Source organism: Varroa destructor, unplaced genomic scaffold (assembly GCF_002443255.2).
Source record: "Varroa destructor unplaced genomic scaffold, Vdes_3.0 BEIS01000001.1, whole genome shotgun sequence".
NCBI classification, from domain to species: domain Eukaryota; kingdom Metazoa; phylum Arthropoda; class Arachnida; order Mesostigmata; family Varroidae; genus Varroa; species Varroa destructor.
This window is the reverse complement of record NW_019211454.1, coordinates 73206759-73214523: the sequence shown is the minus strand read 5'-3', so window position 1 is coordinate 73214523 and position 7765 is coordinate 73206759. Positions and strand designations below refer to the sequence as shown.

At 41.6% G+C, this 7765-nt stretch overlaps 1 long non-coding RNA gene across 2 annotated transcripts; it reads right to left on the bottom strand.

The window, feature by feature from the left end:
* Window positions 1–831: 831 nt before the first annotated feature.
* LOC147759077 (uncharacterized) lies at window positions 832–5253 on the bottom strand. 2 transcript variants are annotated; one of them, XR_015325867.1, is made up of 3 exons: window positions 2980–5253; window positions 2231–2551; window positions 832–1764 (listed from the first exon to the last, which is right to left on the bottom strand). It is a non-coding gene; the product is annotated as an uncharacterized LOC147759077 (long non-coding RNA). The 2 variants fall into 2 exon arrangements; XR_015325865.1 differs by having other exon boundaries at window positions 3030–5253.
* Between the last annotated feature and the right edge of the window lie 2512 nt (window positions 5254–7765).

The window sequence follows — 7765 nt, the reverse complement described above, 5'->3', positions numbered from 1 at the left end:
TTCCTTTTATTAAAAAAACAAAGCCATTAATATAAAGAGCCGTAACCTGTTCAGGTAGATTCTACATACTTAGTTTTGATGTAAAACAAGTTTCCTTCAGTGAGCTTCAGTAAAACGTTGAAATATTGTTCTGAGCGTCATTCGTCTGTAAGGATAAGGGCCCTAACAAGCCCTACCATATTAAAATAAATTAGCGGTTCCTAGATACCTTCCAAATTTACATTTCAACGAACGAGCACTGTTGCTTACTTGTACGCTTACATTTGATGGCTAAGATAGGCGCTCAGCGACCGGAAATGGCCTGAGCACCTACAATGCATAGTGGTACAAGCATAGAGCGGTTAGAAGGAAAACGGTCAGTGGCCACTCGACAGTTCGAGAGTTGGCGGACCTACCCCCGTCGTCTTTCCTGTTCGTTTCGCCTTGGGCGGACGCGGCAAGGACAAAGATATCAGTAGCGTGCACAGCTCGACGAGCGTCAATCTGTTTGTTACTAGATCGTTTAGCCTCGATGTTCCCTGTTCTCGGCGTTTTACGCACATTTTGACACTTGCTCATAAAAAGTGTATTTGGAAGCAGTGCCGGCCAAGCGAACTGCATGCCCTGCCTTCTGGATAAGATGCGCCAACTAGAATGGGCTGCGCTAAAGGGACAGAGGGAAGTTCGTATGGAAAATGGTAGCAAGCAACATGGGAATTGGGGCTGGAGAACCAGGGGGGAGGCTGCTTGTTTGGGCGCGATGGGCCGGAAGACTTGCACATCGTGCCTAGCTTCTTTGTGATTGCTTCCACTTGCACCCGATAACTGTTCCTCCGACAAGATGCTAGTTCAGGCCTCTGAAACAGGAGCGAGAGGTAGCTTCACTACAGCAAAAAGAAAGGATGTAGTGAATTTAGCCAGAAGTCTGACCAACTTTGAAATTTAGCAAAAAGAAAACTAAGCCAAACGGTTTTGTCTGAAACACCAAAACAAATTTTACTAAATACACATACATATATATATATACCTAATTAAATACAGATATTGAATTTTTTTTACCGCATGCATTCATTTCAGTAACTCGTTTTTTAGTGGTCCTTGCCTCGATCAAGCTAGCTTAGATTTTAAGAACCATTCTGTAGGAAATTGAGAAACAGTACTCTTGCGTTTGTCTTTTCTTCCTTAATGGATCTTTCGTTAGATGGTCGGTTCTTGCCAATGGCTGTAGTCTCCCGTATATGTGGCAAAACCAGGCGCGAACTAAAAGTTGAGCTGTAGCTTCGGGAAAACCACGCCCTTTGCACACTCATCCGCCCCCCGCCGTTTCGGAACAAAGGTTTTAAAACAGGTAAGCGAGTCCGAAACATCAAGCATCGCAAAGGTTGTGGCAGCTTGCGATAAACACATCCCCGTTTTTCTATAACCGGTTAATGGTCTGGTGGATTGGATAATACACGGTTCTTAACAGCACTGCAAAAAGTCTCTAGAAGATGGTTTATCTTCGAAGCGCCATATATATACCGTATTATTCTATCGATACACTCTTCTAAGGGAGGCTACGCAGAGTTGATTTCACTACTAAAATATGTTTGAACTAACTAGAGTGAGACAATTTTATAGGTACATCCAACTGTATTCTGGGTTGTGCCTAAAAAGTGGTACTTTGTGCGTCCGCCGTCGCTCCTCGGAATATTCAATAATAGTTTTGGTGCAAGTGCATCAACAAGGCTATTTTTTAACATAAAAATTCTCAGCCCAGGGTGGAAACTCTCAGAGTCACGTTATCTGAAATCAGTTAGATAAGCAATCAGAACGATGATGCGATGTTGTAGGTAACTGTATCAAGTAAAATAGTAGACTAGACCTAGAGATATAAATCCGATCCAACCACCTAGATATCATTCTCTATGTCACTCGTTCCTTTCTGGCATTCTTAATTATCTTATCTTACCTTTTAAACATTAAAACGAGATAACGATCGGTCTTGCGATGAATTTCCGATATTTTGCAAATTTAACTTTCAATTACTTTTCGCATATCCATAAATTTTCGTCCACTTCCTCATGCTGTGCTTTAAAAAGCATCTAATAGTATAATTTCGGATCTCGCCTCAGTTCCCTCCAACTTATCTAACCTTTTTCCCAGCTCTTCTTTTTATGAGCTCTCAACGTTTCGCGTTTCAAATCAACCTCCGATATTTACGTTTGTTTTTCTCGCTACTTCATCAACTAGCTGGTCTCGCTATGCTTACCTCGGCAGCACTTCAACAGTCTGAATCGACTGTGTAAACGCGTCATCTAATGGCCAGCGACTTATGCAGCGGATGATGAAAAGCATCCAAACAGATCGGTCAAGTTTAAGCAATAATACGCTTCGACGTGACGAAGGACACAGAAGCACCTAGAAACAGGCGTCGGGCGGTTATCGAATGCCGCTTGTTTAAAGGCAAGGCGAAGAGAGACAGCAGGGAAGCGACGTAATCGGGCAGTGCTGAGCCGACATTGATGGTCGATACGTTTCGGCATTTAGACTTGAAGCATGTTCAACGCAAGCCGCACGCACTAAATAGTTCCTATCAATGAGAAAAGGGATGTTATCACTATCGACCGAAGTTTACTACACGCTGCACTCACATGCGGTTTATATGCATGCACGAAGTTGCTGGTGCGCTTTCATCTTGTCATTTTACGGATAGTCATCACTTTCGCTACTTGCGCACAAACCCATATTGCCGTTTTACCAGATCTTGACCAGAGTGTTATAAACCCGGCAGAGCCCAAACCAACAAACCACAGTAGTTAGTTGACTAATTGTTCGCCTAAGGAAATCCCTTGTTGTCTAGCATGTACTGCTCTCGTTTCGGTCGCCGTTTTAGGCAGTCGTTAAACAGCCAGGTTTTGCGATCTTTAACTTTGTATTAAACATGCATTTAACAGCAGCCGTTTCCGCATGCTTTGTTTTCATAGAGAAATCTAGCTGAACACTATAAGTGAAACTTACGTTAGATATAGGCATAATTCATCGTATCCGATAGTGAAAAATTCACGTACTTTTTCTTGGACAACGTTCATCTGGGTCGCACTATTTGAACACACGTTGCTTCCAGCTTCTTCACCCATCCCAGTAATATCCGCTGCACAATATTGCTTTGGCACAACTTACGACTTTACAGACAGCCTTCTGCATTTTTCAAGCTAGCTCCCTCAAAATGATCTTTCTTTTACTCTAATCCAGTTTTCATCGAGTACACAAGGGGAAAATACATGTTTTTTTCCTTTGACAGTGAAGTTCCATGGAAAAGTTATTGACAAAAATTAATTTTACTCAGCTGTGGCTAATTACATCAACAAAATGGAGTACAAACTCCAGTCGTTATCGAATCTCCTTTAAAACTAATATGGCTAGCGAAAGCAGCGGGGATTGAAGACTAGAGACAAAAACCATTGAATTATACATTTATCAGCTGATAGTGACCCACAATACCTGAAAAAATTGTCTTTTCCATGTTTCCTCCTTTTATCTTTCTTTAAAAAAAAACCTGTACTGTAATAGCTTCTGCATTACCAGAAGCAATCACTTAAGAATCAATATTTGGACATTTGTATCTTTTTGTTTCGTATCATCCTAGTTCCTGCTTTTTATTGATTCTACACATTTACATACATATACATACGCATTTGATTAACCAAATGAGGCAAGCGGTGAGTACGAAAACGTTCAACATCCCCCGGTCATGCCATCGCACCGCCCTCTCTGACCCTCAACTAAACCCCCTTTTTGCAGCTTACGCTGGATGATTCGAATTGTTCGAATTAGGACCGCTTGCCATTCCTGCTGCTCGAGCGACAGCGCTCCCATCACAGAGCATCATGGCGCCACAGCTATTGACGTACATGCTTCATATACGTAGATGAAGGATTCTTCGAGATCGCGATGACGGTCGCAAGATGTCGAACAGGGAGCGTCAAGACAGAGTAGGTGTTTGGGAACCCGTCTAGCTGATTTGGATAGGTAAATTTACTAGGGGTGAGACATGTGCGGTGAGATGTTGTGATGGAACCAAACTGAGTTACCCAGATTGCCACCACTGTCTGCGCCTAGATGTGTACGTATGTGAGTCAGATATCGGGCAGCAAGTCTGGTCTGAGGTGGATCTAGTCAACCGCCTCCGAGTGGTGTTGCCATCCCATCATCAAGCATTGCCTTTCAGCAGACAGCAACAAGCTCGAGACATGTGCTTCTCGATACTGACTACGAAGGCTTACCAGCCTAACAGCACGTCCTGCATCGTTTCCCAAACTTTGCTGGTAGGCTCATTTTCAGGACCGAGCCAACATTAGCTCCCAGCGGGTACCGCCTATAGCCTCCGGGCGTTCGGCGATCTAGGATCAACACCTGCGGCTATGTCAATGCCCCACTCATACCAGCTAGCAATGCACTATATAGCACAAGCGGTCATTTGTTCTCTGGTAGCTTCGTTTCCTTACGCCAACGTATGAGAGCGAAATATCCGTGGATGCCACAGCTGTGACGGCCAAAAACCACACGCAAAACCAAGCAAGCTCCTAAACACTGAGAACATGTTTAGATTTATCTATGCTTTGAGGAGCATGTGCCTTGTAAGCTCCTCCACACTGTACCTTAGAATCATTAGCGTTGATGTTTTCATAACAATTTCTTTGTCGAACCAAATGTTTACACCTTAAGACTACTTTATTCTATGACTTTTTAATACGTCACATTGATCTATAGAAACCGACTAAGGATTAAACTAACGGCGGTCCTTCGTCTATAAAATTACTCGTTTTAAACAGTTCAGTTCAAAACACCGCAACTTTGACAGGACTTTGGAATACGCCTAAGCACCTGTCGTGTAGTTCACGCTAGCTAGCGTGCACTACGCGATCATGAGAACGCGTGCGTGAGTCGGGCTAAAGGAGACGGCAGCATGGAGGAGAGCGGAATAAAAGAGGACCTACTGGAGAGCCGCACTACACAAGTAGACCGTAAATATATATATATGCATTGTTTGTCAGAAGGTCGGCATCAAGCGGAACACCTTTACAGTGAGTATGAAAACAACGATCTCAGGTTATACAAAGTAATCTAATCTGAATTTCAATATCTGCACATTTATATGATATCAGGTAGCCCACTGCAGGGTGCTAGCTAACATTATCTGAGCGCGTTTATCAATGCCGCAGTAGGCGCTCGGACAAGCACAGCCTAAAACGTTCCGTGAATAGAACATTAGAACTAGATGTCTTTAAATGAAGAAGCTGAGTTCAACGAAATGTCGATCCGACTTACACTAATGGACAGATCTGTACCATGGGCAAACCCATCACGTATTTAGAGGCTACTTATGGAAAGGGCACTCAGCAAAATGCTCGGTCGTAAACGCTCCCTATAAACGTTTCCGCCTCGAAGGACAAGCTAATTGAACGAGGAATACACTTTTTTATGACCCCCGTCTTAACTTGGAACGTCCTTGAGTAGAGATTCACGGAAATTCGTGGAACAGAGACTCTTCAATACGTGTGCACATCTGTTGGAACTCGAATTCATCTGTGCTATATGGTGATTTACGTAGACTTAACTTACGTATAGTGCTTACAATAAAAGTATGGTACTCTAAAATTGTCACTTTATTTTGTTGCGGGCCAGCGCCTCAAGGTAACCATATCAAGTCACAAAATAGGACGAAGCTTGCCAAGCCACCTGGCTCGAGCATTTACGTTATTCCACCACGGTGCTTGTGGAGCTTCAGTGGGATCAATGTCCAGTACATCGACCCCAAATTGAAATGCAAAAATATGTCTTTGAAAAAGGTTTTGGAAGAAATTGCCGTTTATATCTTAGCAACGCGAGTTTTCACTGACTGCATCCAATGTATGCTGTCATTGACATTTACTACAGACTCAATAAATAAAATGATTTATCATGTGCTTTGGGGGGGGGAGGGGTAAACCCGAATTTTTTCTTATGAGTCACTCCTAAAATTGTCCCTGAACAAAAATAAATATCTCAATATATTTTTTGCGCGTGCTAGAAGTGTCATTCCTGACAGCCATCGTTATTAAATATATCCACAATTCAAAGCGATTACATCAATTCTGGATGTAAATCATTACTAAATCATTTTCAAAATATCCCTCCTTTAATCCGCAATGAACTTATTAACAGTGAGTCAATTGATATTAGTAGGTAGTAAACACGTTAAATGTCGCCCAAATATGCTACACAAAAAAATTATAGCGGAATTAAATTTAGTGCCGGTAACAGGTCAAAGGTCCAAAAATACAAAACCTTACAATGATCAAAAAGTCCAGTGGTGCAAAAAAAAACCAGAAAGTTTTAAAAAAGCTTATTGTCAGAGCTGATCGGAACGACCAAGTTAGCAGTTGATATTCTGCTCGTTAAAATAGCTGTTAATTTCTATTATAAAATTTTTTTTAAAAATGCAAGTATCAAGAATGGCCTATGAGTCATCTGGATAGATTTTCGAGCCTTTTAAATCTAAAGCGAACTAAAAACCTTCAGAGTTGCCTTAAGAGAATCTTAATCGAATTTTCGAAAATTGTATGAAAACTACCCGTGACGTAGACCGTCGTTTCTAAACACACAAAAAACTTTTAACTTTAACGGAGGTTTGTCATGCATAAAGACACTGCATAATAGCTAATTCTCGCTCAAATTAGAAAACAAACGCATCCCTTTCCGTCATTCCGTCATCATGGAAAGAATATGCACTCTTCCGATGCCAAAATTAGCAGATGAGTGAATACCCACTGCGATCAACAGCTCGACAAAGCGTATCAGGATTTAAATGCCCCATTCTGTACTTAGCAGCAAATCGAGAACGACACTGGTCTTTGTTCCCATTATGTCCATAAGCACGGAAACTAAGCAGGCTTCATGCCAGCTTCAGAGACAAGATTAAGGACATTGTTTAAGTCCTCAATTATTCAGCCATAAGGAAAATGTTTTACCGATTGGAGTTATCCAAATACTAAATTCAACGTATATAGATGAGAGCAGCCGGGACTTCTTGGTGTTGCAAATGTCCAAACAAGATTGCAATCAATGGCGGTCACACATTGCTATGCCAATTTTACCTAACCTACTTCGCAGAATTGAATTTCCATTTCTAAAATTTCAACTACCAAAATGCAAGTATAAATGTGCAATATGGGCTGTGAAATGACTATGCAAGCCTTATAGTTCTTAATATTCTTCCTACATTTGTAGACTGGTGTATACAAGTGCAAAAAACAGGTTCGTTACGCTCGTCTTGAAACTGAGCACGGGATTTCCCTCATGGATGTGACGCCTAACAAAGTTAAACTATTCATACAAAATACTGACAATTTTACCGTCTAAGATTATATAATTCGATTCTTTCGTTATATATTTCTTGGCGTTTTCTGTCTGTCCTTATTGGGGGTTGCACATCGATAGATACAGATTTAGAGACTCAGAAGCAAAATATATGGAAGCAAAAACAGGTGTAGAAAGCTCGACTGATATGTTCGCAGAAAAACAGAGGTAAGACTGTTAACGTTATGGAAAAGGTTATCTAAAATGATTGCGCCATCATCTCCTTTGACTTTGAAAAAAGCGGAAGAAAAAGAAGGCGATAGAATATATATGCTTGCCGTCCTTGGCAGTCTTCCTAATAAATTAAACTATTTATCTATAACTGTTGCCCCAAGACCTGCTTTCATTTCTAACCATGATCGTAGCCCAGAACAGCAGCATTCTCCTGGAGCCGCCTGGGGCGCTA